This window comes from Marmota flaviventris, chromosome 1 (genome assembly GCF_047511675.1).
Source record: "Marmota flaviventris isolate mMarFla1 chromosome 1, mMarFla1.hap1, whole genome shotgun sequence".
NCBI lineage: Eukaryota > Metazoa > Chordata > Mammalia > Rodentia > Sciuridae > Marmota > Marmota flaviventris.
The window spans coordinates 5,910,787-5,924,362 of record NC_092498.1 but is presented as its reverse complement, the minus strand read 5'-3'; the positions used below and the strand labels follow the sequence as shown (position 1 = coordinate 5,924,362).

Sequence of the window (13,576 nt, the reverse complement as noted above, 5' to 3'; positions counted from 1 at the left end):
ATTCCTGAAAAGACGTCTGACATAGCAATATTTATAAAATTGAAACCTAAAAAAATATCCACCTAACAAAAGAAAACTTGTTAAAATATGAGCATACCAATGAGAAAAACATATCTAACACTGGTTAAAACTGTATAATTATGAAGAGTATGTTGAAGTTAAAAAAAGTTTGACAATAAAAATACTGAGTATAAAATTATATATTGTGGTAATGATATAAAATATGTAAAATGGAAAAGATCAAAGAGAAGCAAGCCAATAATTACACTGCTATATTAAGGAGCTGGGACAATAAAATGTGTATTTCTTTTAAAAAACTGTTATATTGTTTTTGTATAACTTTTTTAACTAAAAGAGAATGATTTTCTTCATATCCACTACATTACACCGTTTTTAATGTAGTAGTGAAAGAAATGGGTGAGAATTACAGGGACGTAAAGCAGACTGCAAGATTAACAATGCAGAAGCTATTTACTCATTTGTCGCGACACATTTTGCCTTTTTGTAGAATTATGTATGTGCCTGGTTCACCTGCACAAAAGCAAAGGGATTACTGATTATCAGAGGGAATTCATCAATGATTCTGCACACTTACTAAACCCAGTCCTGCACTGTGTCTCCTACACAGGAGGGATTCTATATGTGAGTTAAGTGAACTAGCAGGGAACAGGAAAGAGGAGGTAAGGAGTGCCAGCCCAGTGGGATAGGAGAGAAATGTGTCTCAATGGCATCTATAGATTGATTAAGGACTTTTGAGCCACACTTTTTGTTGAGAATCACAAAGATGTTCAGCCTATTTGCCTAACTACATGGCGTTCAGGATGGTGTGTCTCTTTGAGTGCTCTGAGATTTCCACCTGGGGATACCTGGGGAATCCTTGACTGGCCCTAGAAACCCTTATACAAGACTATGGAGGAAAATTCACCTACAAAGAGACTCTAACACATCAATATCTGATTAGCTTGCTTTTCTAAACTAGTTGGAACAGCCTAGGAAGCGGGGCATCTTTTAAAACCACAAATTGTTTATTGTTTTCTTCAAAATAACACATGTATCAGGAAAAAACATTATTATACTAATTCTTCAGAATTTATTATTATTATTATTATTATTATTATTATTATTATTATTTAGTTGTAGATGGACACAATACCTTTATTTTATTTATTGATTGATTTTACGTGGTGCTGAGGATGGAACCCAGGGCCTCACACGTGCCGGACAAGTGCTCTACCACTGAGCCCCAGCCCCAGCCCCTCTTCAGGATTATTCATGAAACTCTAAATGACCACAACTATTGAATAGTTACTCCAGGAACTTCCAAGTTTGGCCAAAATTAAACAATTGAAAACAACCTGTACAAGCCGCAGGAGAGACCTGGACACTACTGAGGTGATGGCGTGTAGCCACACAGCCAAGGCTTGGAAGCACGATTCTTCACAGAAAAGACACACAGGGACTGTGATCCACATTCATTCTGGAATTTTCCTGAGGGTACTTTCCAAGTCATCCTCAAACAGATGACTTTCAACAGAAAACTGGAATCTATCAAAGAAGATCAAATAAATTCCAGGCAGGATAAGCACACCTGAGCATATCATAGTCAAGATGCCAAAAACTCAAGCAGAGAGAAAAATCAGCCAGATACAAAACCTTTCAAAGGAGCAACAATCAGACAGATGGCTGACTTTGCAACAGAAACATTGACAGTCAGAAGATGACAGAAAGTCAGTATGGTGACCCTGAAAGCCTGCCAGCCTGGCATGTGGATCCAGCAGAACCACTTTCAGGAGGCACCAGCAAATACAGCTGCTCAGACAAACAGGAGCTGGGAGAACTGTCAACCTACTACACTGCAAGAAATACCTGAAGGGGGTGGGGTCCTGGTGCTGGAGGAGAGACTCCAGAGCTCCGAGGATTGCAGGAGTGGGCGAGGCACACCAGGAAAGGGCAGGCACAAAAGCAAGCATGGACTGCTTAGAACAAGAGTACAACACCCAAGGGGCAGACGACATGCACCGAAGCAAATGAAACAGATATGCACAGGCAGGAGAGGGGCTGCCAGAGCTAAGCTGCCTCGTGCAAACCACACTGCGTGGGGTGGGCGGGTGAAGTATCATGAGCTGGACAACAGTGCGAGACAGATGCTACCAGGCAGCCGTCAGAGGCTACTCAAAGAATGCACGACTAAAAAGCTAAGGGAAAAAAAATGGAATAAAGGGCTTATTAAATTAAATGAAGGTAAGAAAGGAGGAATAAAAGAAGAAATAACAGGAAAAATTAAAAACATCACCATCATCATACAGCAAAATGCTAGACTTGAACCAGTCACAGCAGTGAGGACACCAGGTGAACTACTCAGATGACACTCAGGCATTTATGGTAGGATTTAATCATCATTAATGTAGGAATTACGTGACATCCCGGGACCCTACCAAGGAGAGGCTTTCTCTATTCTCTACTATGGCCCACGAGTTGAATGGATGTGACAACTGTATGAGAGCCAAACGAGGAAGCCTTCCCTCTGGGTACGCATTTCTAGAAGTTTCTGGAAGAGACTTTCCTGTCTAGGGGACTGGTTGGCATCAAGCCACAAATAGCTGAGCATTACGGACTTTAATAAACAAGAACACCTGATCAGAAGGTGCATGAATTAACCCCAGGGGCAGGAGGAGTATTACTGTTAGCTTTATTTGCTAATATTTTGATATTTGATCTTGATATTTAATGTTTATACTTTGTACAAATGATCACATATACATCCAGCAGATTTTTTTTTTTTTTTTGGACTGGGAATGGAGCCCAGGAGCACTTTACTACTAAGCATATCCCCAGCCCTTTTTATTTTTAAATTTTAATATAGGGCTCACTAAGTTGCTTAGGGCCTCACTAAGTTGCTGAGGCTGGCCTTGAACGTGCAATCCTCCTACCTCAGCCTCTGCAGTTGCTGAGATTACAGGCATATGCCACCACACCCTGTTAGTTCCAGCAGATGTTAATGAATATTTCCATGCTATAGACATTCCCATCAAATTTCAAGTTAAAAATGACGACACCAATGACTGTTATTTCAGAACCAGAAAAAATTTCCATTTCCCCATGGTAACTTCTCTGACCATTCTGTTACCTAAAAAGTCATAGCATCCTAAATGCTGCAAAGCTACTAAAAGTCTCAAGGCCCTATAAACAAAACACAGAGGCAGTGGTCCCACAGCACAGATTCTAAATGTGTCAAATACAGCTATGGCATAATCCACAGACTCACCAGTGCACATGAGGAACCGGTAATGTGTATTCTGGGAGGAGATTCACTGCTGATGCCACACGGGCCAGGGCAGGGAGCAGGGTGAGGAAAACCCCCTGTGGAGCCAGAGTTCAAGGGCCAGGAGGAGGTTAAGAATCCAAAGTGAAAAGTGGCAAGTGGCATTAATCCTGCAAGAGAAGGCAGCTCAGCCAGACCCATCACTCCTCTTGTCTGTGGGCTCACTGCTAGGTATACTGGACTTCAACTCCCTCACTGCGTTTCTCCACAAAACCATCACACCACTGCGTTTCTCAAATTGAAATAATATATAAATATCCCACTGTTTCTGGTGATCTCAAGCACCAGCGCTTTCCTGATGAGCAGGCTCCATGCTGCCTCTAGCCATGTGATGCTGGCTCAGTTACCTCTGGAGCCCCGAAAATCCTGTTAGTAAACGGATCTGACAGATAACATTTTCCTCTCAGGCTTGCTGGGTGGATTAAACAGGATTTTTGGTGTGGGTGCAGCCCAGTACCCAAGGATAGGAGCCCAAACAATCAATGCCTTAATTTTCCACCCTGCACTGCCTAAACTAGAAGCTGAGAGTAAATGATTTACTGTTTTAATTTCACTTGTGTGAGGGCTGGGGGTGTAGCTCAGTGGTATATGCATCTGCCTAACATGAGCAAGGTCCTGGGTTCAATCTCTAGCATGGGGGGAAAAAAACCACCTACACAAATTGCTGACCTGTTGTACTCATGGAAGAAGACCAGATTCCGTCCTTCAGAGACCCAGCATAATATTCTGAAGTGCACAAGAGACACAAGCACCTTGCAGAGGGACAATGAGTGCACAGTGACCATGCCTGTTCCTCTGGTGGTTTTGCTGAATGTTGTCCACCACAATGAAGCTAACATAGCTTCTTAACATGCAAACTGCTGTGAGCAATGTGAAATCATCTGGGAAAGTTCTTTCTTTCTTATTACAGAAGGCATGGGGTATTACCAGTAAACCAATAAGCAGAATAAAAAGAGAACTGGCATAATCTTGTTCTAACTTAATTTGCAGAGAAAACCTCTGGGGGGTCTTGAGCACCTCTGAACATTTCTTTCTTTTCAACTGATATGCAATTTGTTCAGACTGTTATCATTTTTAGAATTTACATTTTAATAGGATTTTCAAACAACCAAATATGATAGTCATATAAGTAAAGACAGGAAATAAAAATTTAATACAGAGATGATTTTTTTAGAATTATAAGCAGTCCTGAGTTGTTCAAAGGGATTCTGGCAATTGAATGCCAAGCAATTATCTATATTTCAAAAACTCGGGGAACTGGTTTCTCTGATGCTTTGCTGCTTTCTATATGATTTTAGTTTGGTTTTTAGTAAGTTGATTGGAGTGCACCCACACCAAAAATTAATATTGATGAAAAACAAAAATTCTTTAAAAATTTCCAATTTGATTCCTTGCTAAATTTTCCACATCAAAGCTTGTCAGGTGGATTTAATACCTTATGGCATCCAATCTCTGTATAAAACTTCTTAATCACAGTCAAGACCTTCCATGATCCAGACCTGGCCTTCCCTCCATGGCTATACCTGACTGTATTGCTTAGTACCTCCCTCTATCACAGTGTTCCTTCCACTTCAGTGAACCTACCTTCAACTCCACCTACCGAATCCAGCTCATCTTTAACTTCTAGCTCTGCAACAGAGCTACTCACATCACTCCAATCAAAATCACTATTTCTGCCAGCCTCAGCAAAAGCAAGGCACTAAGCAACTCAGTGAGACCCTGTCTCCAAATAAAAATACAAAATAGGCTTGGGATGTGGCTCAGTGGGTCAAGTGCCCCTGAGTTCAATCCCTGATACAAAAGAAAAAAAAAAATCACCATATTCCTCCCCTCTACTCCCGTGGGACCAAACCTGCTACTTCTGGAGTTCCCCTTGTGACTCTTTAGGTGACAGCTTCTCTTAAAGTTATCCTCCAACTACAGGGAGTATAACTAGGAGCTACTTTATAACCCCAAATGTTATACAAGACAAAAGCAGACACAGAGTAGGTGCTGATGAACAAAGGGGAAGGTGGCCACACTGAAGAACCCACGTGGGGAAGGGCTGGGAGTTGAGCCAGGAGCTCAGAAGCAGGCTGACCTCTGCAGAATGGGAAGAGCCAAGGCTAGATGCTCTGGGAGGGGGTGGGGGGAACAATCAGGGAGATTGTTTCAAACCAGATTGTTTCAAACCAGCTGCCCATCTTCATTATTAGTTTCTGGAGAAACTGAACTGCTCCAGATGTGAAAATGTATAGATATGAACATCTGAGGGCTTTCAATGAAAAAGATGGCTGGCCTGCCACTCTGGAGGGAAGTCCACCAAGCCCCCTTGTGAGCAGGAATGCACCCACAACAGATGTTAGGGCTCACTTTTAATTATGAAAGAATGGGAAGCCACACAAGACCCTGAATGGTAAAGTTACAGAAGTCCTAGTTCTCTCTCCCTCTCTCCCTTCCCCCCTTCTCTCTCTCTCTCTCTCTCACACACACACACACACACCTTACTAGAAGGGTTAAAAAAAAATCTTCCAAGAAGAAATGACAGAGACTTTTTAAAAAAGAATAGTGAAGATCAATTTGGGGAGGGGGAGTCTAAGATCTGCTAACTCAAGTTCCTAAACAAAGAAAGCATTAGAAAGAAAACTGTTGAAGAATAATACAAGGAATAAAGAAATGAACAACAAGATTTGGACTCCAAATCACATACCCAGTACAATGAATGGAAAAACCCCAAAAGCTTCAGATGGAAAAAATAAAATAAAATCACAAATAAAGGGTAGAAATCTTTTTAAAATTTTTTTAATATAGTTGGACATAATATCTTTATTTTATTTATTTATTTTTATGCAGCGCCGAGGACCAAACCCAGTGCCTCGCGCATTCGAGGCAAGCACTCTACCACTGAGCTACAGCCCCAGCCCCAGGGTAGAAATCTTAAAAAAAACAATAGATTACTCTTTGGCAACACTGGTGGCTGGAAGTAATGGAATGATGCCTCAGAATTCTAAATAAACATGATTTCTCTTATGGAATCTATACACTTAGTGTGGGGGATATATAGAATTTCAAGTAATAGACTCCCAGGCATCTTTTCTTGGGAAGCACTGTGCACTGAATGTGAGTCTGAATTTAGTCTAACAGCTAAATGGGCTGTTTCTGGGGAACAGCATGGCAGTGAGGAACAGGCACAAGAGACTGCTGTTTTTATTATAAACTGTTTTTCACTTAACGTTTAAAACAATTTATATGTACTTTAAAAAAATCCTAAATTAACCATCATCTATCTGCCTTCTGTTCCAGGGAGAGCATGTGCTCCCACCGCAAGCCTGCTGCGGGCGGGGCCCTGCTGTGTGCACACCTGCACCCCTCAAGCGCGCAACCCCCTTATGCTCTTTTCTGTAATACTGGAATGCTGCTGCTTCCTCTGTTCTGGATATCATATTAATTGGTCCTAAGTATAGCTGAGCTTACTGAGGAATCTTCCCAGATATTGATGACTTGACCTTCCAAATTTCAAGTCCCTGGAAGTTAGAGTGCAGGCATCCCAGGTGTGCCATCAGCTCCTCAGCTTGGGCCCTGGGAAGCAGAGTCTGCCACAGAAAGTTCTGGGAATGTGATGCCAAGGAGCAGAGAAGAAGCAAAGGGCACAAGGCCAGGAGGGCGAGCCAGCGTGGACGCTGCAGAGCCAACACACGAGGGCTGCACCACTGGATCTTCTGGGGACTGTCCGCCCTGAGGCAGAGGCGTTGGTCCACTAGCTCTGGCCTCCCCTGGCCAAGGAAGCTGCGGTGCATACTTAGCGTAGGCTGGGTGAGGCGCTATCCTTGGCACACCTGCAAGAGCGAAGAGGGCTGAGCTCTGGGTGGTGGAGTGGAGGTCAAGATGGCCCGCAAGAGGGATCCGAGGCAATGAGAAAGCTTGCTCTAGGCTGGCTGAGATTTAACCAACATTTTTCTACAGCGCAAGTGGAGCCATCAATTCACTCTGCTCTGCCAAACCACACTTCTGCATCTTATCCATTGGGACATCACGCAGGGCTTTGCCAACTGTCTTGGTGAGATCCAGATATGCCTCATCCATGCAACAGTCAAAAACAGAGAAGTTGTGATCTCCCGGGATGTGTGTGCACATGTGTGTGCTCACATGTGCTCTGTGTGAATTCGTGACAGATTCCATTCTGGATATTTGAGGACTCTATCCTCTCCATATGACCTGTTTCCACAGTGCCTCTCATTACACAAAGGTCTGATAATCTCTTTTCTAGGATCCCTATTGTACTAAAATGTTACCCATCCGGGTAGAAATCAGACTTGGTTTGTGCAGTCAGGCATTCTCCTGTAATCTCTAACCTCTCTTGGGTTTTATTTTCTGTTAATCACTATTTATTTTGCCTTTTCCAGCTTGAAGGTGATTTTCCTTGATAATGAGAGAAGCACAATTGGAGCCAAAGGGTTTCACTTTCTCTGTACAGCAGCAGCATCAACCTTGAACAAGACCAGCTCTTCCCTTTATTTTTTGCTTGAAAATAATCAAGCACCCCCATGCATTTGTGCATTTTGATTTAAAATCTCAAACTAAGATTAAACCAGGCAGCCCTCTTATAGCCATGCCCTTCTTTTAACTCATGTTTGATTATGTACTCTTCATTCAATATTTTCCATGTTCTTTTAGTTTTTGGCAAACAGCCACTTATTTGAATAAATTGTTCTTTTTTTTAATTGGCATTATCATGAATACTATCTGCAATAATTTAAACAATAAAATAAAGTAATACTGCACTATAATCCCAAGTATAAAGTATATATTCTTCTTTTTTTTCCTACTGGACATTGTGATGCTGGGAATATGCAGACCACATGTCAGCATTGCCAGCTGGCTCTATTTCAGGCTCCAAGAATAAAGAAGGCCGGCAAGGAATGCAAAGCTGGAGGAGGAAGGACTTTCTCCTTTCTGGCTGTGGGCTTCCTGGCCACTGGCTGTGAGCTTTCTGTCTGCTGGCTGTGGGCTTCCTGGCCACTGGCTGTGGGCTTCCTGTCTGCCTGCTCCACTCTGTCCTACTTTGGCATCCATTTCCTTCCTATAGCAGCACTGAATCCAGTCTGTCATTTTCCTGTTATGTGCATATGGGCTTCCTCAAGCCCCCACACCCACTCAGAGACACAAGCATAAGTCACAGGCATGCCCCAGGACCCCTCTTATCTCCATGACACCTTAGAACAGTGGTCTGAAATCTCAGAGTGCATCAGAGCCATGGTAAAACATGGGTCATTGGACCTCGCTTCCACATTTCTGGTTCACTGGGACTGAAATTAGCCTCCAAATCTGCATTTCATAAATCCCTGGCCTACGTTGAAGTTGCTGGATCTGGGAACCAAACTTTGACAACATGGCCTCAGAGGTTGTGATTCACCCAATTAACCTATATCCAGTTAACATTTATCTGTGTTATTCTGTTCAAATAACTTGTATGGCTTCTGTTTCCTCATAGGACCCTGATACTAAAGAACTTGGCACCAGGAGTGGCTCCCAGAACAGAGCATTTGTAATTGGTGCCCTGTCCTTGGCTTACACAGTGCTAAACTCTTTCTCGGTAGGAAACCAGATTCCTATTATCCAGGCATGCTGTGGCATCGTGACTAAACAAACCCTCATCTGTGACTGTGCTGATGTCCTCTTGAACCACTGGGGCCTAGGCTGAAGTGGCTGCTGTATCAGGTACTGAGACAGAATGAAGGACCACAGGCCTTGGTGTGGGATGGACCCCTGTGTGTGTGCTGGAGCACATGCAGAGACACTGTGCAGTCAGGGCACAGACCTGCTGTAGTCATGGCCAGAGAACCAAAGAGGCTATGGCAACCCTAAAGAATCTCATTTCTTACAGCCAAAGGGCTGATGCTTCTAAATAAAACACAAATGTAATTCAGCGCTATGCAGATGGCTTCAAGCCTTGGTGGAAAAAGTGGGACCTTTGTATCAGACACAGGGACATGTAAATGGACTCGAAAAAGCTGAGATTCCTGAATCCGGAAGGTACTCCTGATGCTCCGGTGGCAGTGAGATTAGCTGGCTCTCCAGTGTGTGAGAATCTCCTGTTTTGCTTGAAAACCTGGTACAAGCTTTCATGAGCAGACTCTCTTGCACGGCTGCTTACTCATCTCAAGACAACCCCATTCAGCTTTTGCAATCCTCAATTGGTAACTGGGGATAGGTTCCAGAGCAGGAAACAGGTGACATCTGGGAAGATCTATAAGATTGTGCTATTTTCTACCTGCAGAAACCTGGGAAGTATGTGTGGGAAGAGGTTCTAACAGTGAGGTGGAATTTAATACTGATTTGGTGGAATTTACTGTTATAGGTGGACTATCAGAAATTATTCATTTAACAACTGGTGCATGCAGCCAGAAGTGGCTCTAACCACCTACTGGGTCGATTAACTAAAATCCAGGCATTGCTGGGTCCATGTTTAACAAGGCTGTGATGCGAGAACTTCTGTGCAAGACTGAATGGAGGGTCCACAGGCTCAGGTAGTGGGACCGTGGCCGCTCATCATCCTGTGCAAACTGGTGCTCTCACTGAGCCCAGAGGAACATGTGTGAGGGAAGCACCACACGGGCTATGCTCTGCAGGCTAGGCACGTGGCAGGAGACAGTGCCCAGGCCAGTCTCACTGACTTCAATGGGAACGACACTTCCAGTAGCAGAGGGCCTTTGCTGGTGCCAATGACAAGGCAGGCACAGGGACTCATCAAGAGCAGCCAAAGAGTGATGATTAGAATGGTCAGATCCATGGGGATCTCTGCTGCCAGCTGACTAACTACAGTGGGCCTCAGAATAAACAGACCAACAGCCTTCTAAAACGTTAGTTGACCTACACAGTAAGAAAAAACCCTAAATGACTTGAGTCATCAAACTGGAGAGCCCTGTCCTCCCACCCAGTTTCCAGCCTAGCCTAGCTCATGGACCCAGAGCCCTGGGAAGCAGCCTGGGCACCAACCCCATCCATATCATTTCTTCTCTACACTTTACCACAAGGGACTTGCAAAGGGAAACTTGGGTTTTTCAGAGTTAATAGATATTAGTTCTGAATGGCTGCTAATTTCTAGAACCCCAAATGCCACTCTGTCTGCTAGTCAGATCATGGCTATGGTCACTAGGTCACATAGATAAAGTCCTGGCCCATGCCTGAATCAGAAGGGGCACAGGAGATCTGCAGGGCCAGGCTGTGGTTATCTCCTCAGTTTTTGAATGTGTGATTCTGACAAATGGCAGGACTCCTCTACTGGCTTTTTGAAACTCAGAGTAAAGGATGTTGTAGGAAAAAGAGCAAAATAGAAAACCTCAAGAATTTCCTCTTGCTGCTGGGCTAGCAGCCAAATGCAGTGCAGCATCCCTGGGGGGGGGGGGGGGGGAAGTGCAGAGGCTGCCACCACCTGCCGCCACACAACACTGGGTGTGTCTTTCCCAGACAACACGTAGGTATTTGCATGTGCTACTCTGACACCTGCACTGAGTGACTCTAAAAGCTCTTCAGAGGGACCAGAGCAAGATCAGGTTGAACAGCAAGCCCAGCTGCTCTTCTGCAAGGGCCTTATGACTCAACAAGGTCAAGTTAGGGGTGCTGCAGGAAGCCTCCCGACAGGAAATTCATAGGAAAAAAGGTCCGACACAACCGATTCCTTACTGGCAGATAATCATTTTCCTTTGGGAAACAGTTCCTGACTTAGAACTGGGCCCTGGTAGAGACTGAACAACCAGCCATGGGGTGCTGAGTGAGCCCCTGGCCTGAGCTCCCCCCCCTACTAACATGGCGTTCTCTGACCTCCAAGCAAAATTGCTGGTGTGTAAGACTGGACATAGGTGTAGGCAGAGCTTGTCCTGCCAGAAGCACGATGACTCACTGCTGACCCCTGTGCCCCCAGGTGTTTCCCCCACCTCCAACACCACAGCCTGGGGAGAAAACTAGGCTTGGTCCACGATGCTTCTCACTATCGGCCACAGCTGGCACTGCAGAGTGGCTTTGGAGGACTGTGGGGATGCCCCCCAGCAGGCACAGCTTCAAACTGTGCATCTGAAGCTCTTGGGATATACATCTCTCAGGACTGAGGGACGGCCAGGACTGAAACTGATCCTTAGGTTAATTCCAGTATTAAACTCATGGAACCCAGCCACAGGATGTAGCAGAGACTCAAGTTGGAAGCAGAAGAGCTGTGTGCAAGAGTGTCTTTCCACCCTCGTTCTGGGGCAGTGCAGCCTTTCGTTTCCACTCTGTCTGTCCTCCCATCTCTGAAAATCTCCTTTTCTGGTATCCTTGTAGATGGTTGTCTGCAGTCCCCAGTTACGGCTCTGATACTTTGTACTCTCAGAATAACTTGGTCATGGTATATCCTGTTCCACTGTGTGTGTGTGTTTAACTAAAAAAGTAATACATCCAACAACCATTTTCTTATTCTTCTCAACGGCTACATGGTATTTAATGATATGCCTGTTCCTGAATTTATTTAGCCCATCTCTGACTGATGCACATTTGGGTTGTTCTGGTGCTTTGCTATCCTTGTACCATTTTCCCTGTGTGCTTTCTTGGTTCTCAAGGGAGTGTCAATAACAACTGCCACAGTCTGTATCTAGAAAAATACATCTTCAAATATACCTTTGACTTTCCTTTAGCCAATGCCAACCCGCTCTCCCTATTTCCATGGTAATACATTTCAGCTCTGCTCAAGCTTAGACAGTCATAGGATAAATGACTTCCAGGAGAGGAAGTACACACAGCTTCTGCTAATTACGGAAATGACTATACTGGACTGGTGACCTCTGGCATCCAGAAAGCATTACATTTTTCATGTATTACTCATTTTGGCTGAATTCTAAATTCCAAAGATAGTCAATGGCATGGCAAGGAAGGTATAAGTTTGAGGCCAGTGGGCAACTCAGCAAGACTCTGTCTCAAAATAAAAAAGTAATAAAGACTGGGGATGTAGCCCAGTAGTAGGGAGCCCTTGGGTTCAATCTCTAGGTATAATAATGATAATAATAATATAAAACAAAATATAATGGACCCTGAAGGTTACCTGGTCCAAAAGGAATTGAGCAAAGTTGTAGGATATAAAATCAAGTTACAAAAATCAATTTTATTTCCATATATTAATAAGAAACAACTGGAAAGTGAAATTAAACACAAGTGACAGGACTGAAGCCATCTGTCTTCTGGTAAGTCCCAAGGAGCAGGCAGAGGAGCTCCAAAGGCCCAGGAGTCCTCTGAAGAAGGGCTATGGTGCCCGTGTGGGAACGAAGGCAGAGGCACCCAGGGCAGGTAAAGGAGTGGGCGGGGGCCAGGGCAGAGCTGGAGGAGCCTGGGTGGCATCTCCAAGGGCAATCCCAGGTAGACCAACTAATACAGGAGAACAGAAGAAGCTAGAATCAACTAGCCTGGATACTGTGCAGCCTGGAGTCTCCTAAGGGCTCCAGTTGGGGCTGCCTTCTATGGGCTTTGTTGAAATCACACCCTGTTGGGCTTCCTCCCCAGCCCAGTCCTTCTTCCAATCCTTTTTTGGTTTCTCCTGGAAACACATCCTCCATAAACCTCTTGCTCCCAAGTTCTTGACTCAGTGAATACTTCTGAGGAATACAACCAAAGACAAGCTTACTTGGTGCCGACTTACACAGAAACAGGCACACAGACAATAACTGTACATGTATGTGTATACATACGTTACTTGGTTATACCAAATGCAGTTGATCATTATAGAGTGAATGACTCAGGTCTTTTCACGTATGCTTATAAGTCATAACTTATATAAAATGAACTGCAATAAACACAATTTTCACAGTGAAATTATCAGGTTCACATTTTCTGCTTAGAGATCAATAAAATTCTCTTTCAAGAGATTACCCACCTTAGGACCTTTCCCCCTGTTAACCAACATTATTTCAAATAGTCACAATACATTCCACTGAATAACCGAGAAAGCCCATCAGGACACATGGAGGGAGGCCGGGCAGCAGAGTGGGAATGGGCGTGCGCTGCAGCCCCAGCAGACAAGCCCATGCTCACACCCTAGGCCCGCCACATGTCTGCTCTGTGGCTTGAGCCCTTAAACTCCAGAATCTATAGATTCAGCTTTGTGACCTAAGTTCTTAAGACCAGAATTCAAATTTCCTTATCTGTAGAAGGAGGGCAGTGATACCACATTCCTTCGAAGGCTGCCTCGGAAATTGAGAAGTTATAAAACCTAGCACAGGGCCTGATGAATGGAGAGGACTCAACTGTTGGCTG

The 13,576-nt window shown here is 44.2% G+C and overlaps 1 protein-coding gene across 3 annotated transcripts in view; it reads right to left on the bottom strand.

The window, feature by feature from the left end:
- Window positions 1-13,576, bottom strand: part of Prkag2 (protein kinase AMP-activated non-catalytic subunit gamma 2) — a 271,108-nt gene that overhangs the window by 19,701 nt on the left and 237,831 nt on the right. The gene's annotated exons all lie outside the window — the stretch shown is intronic.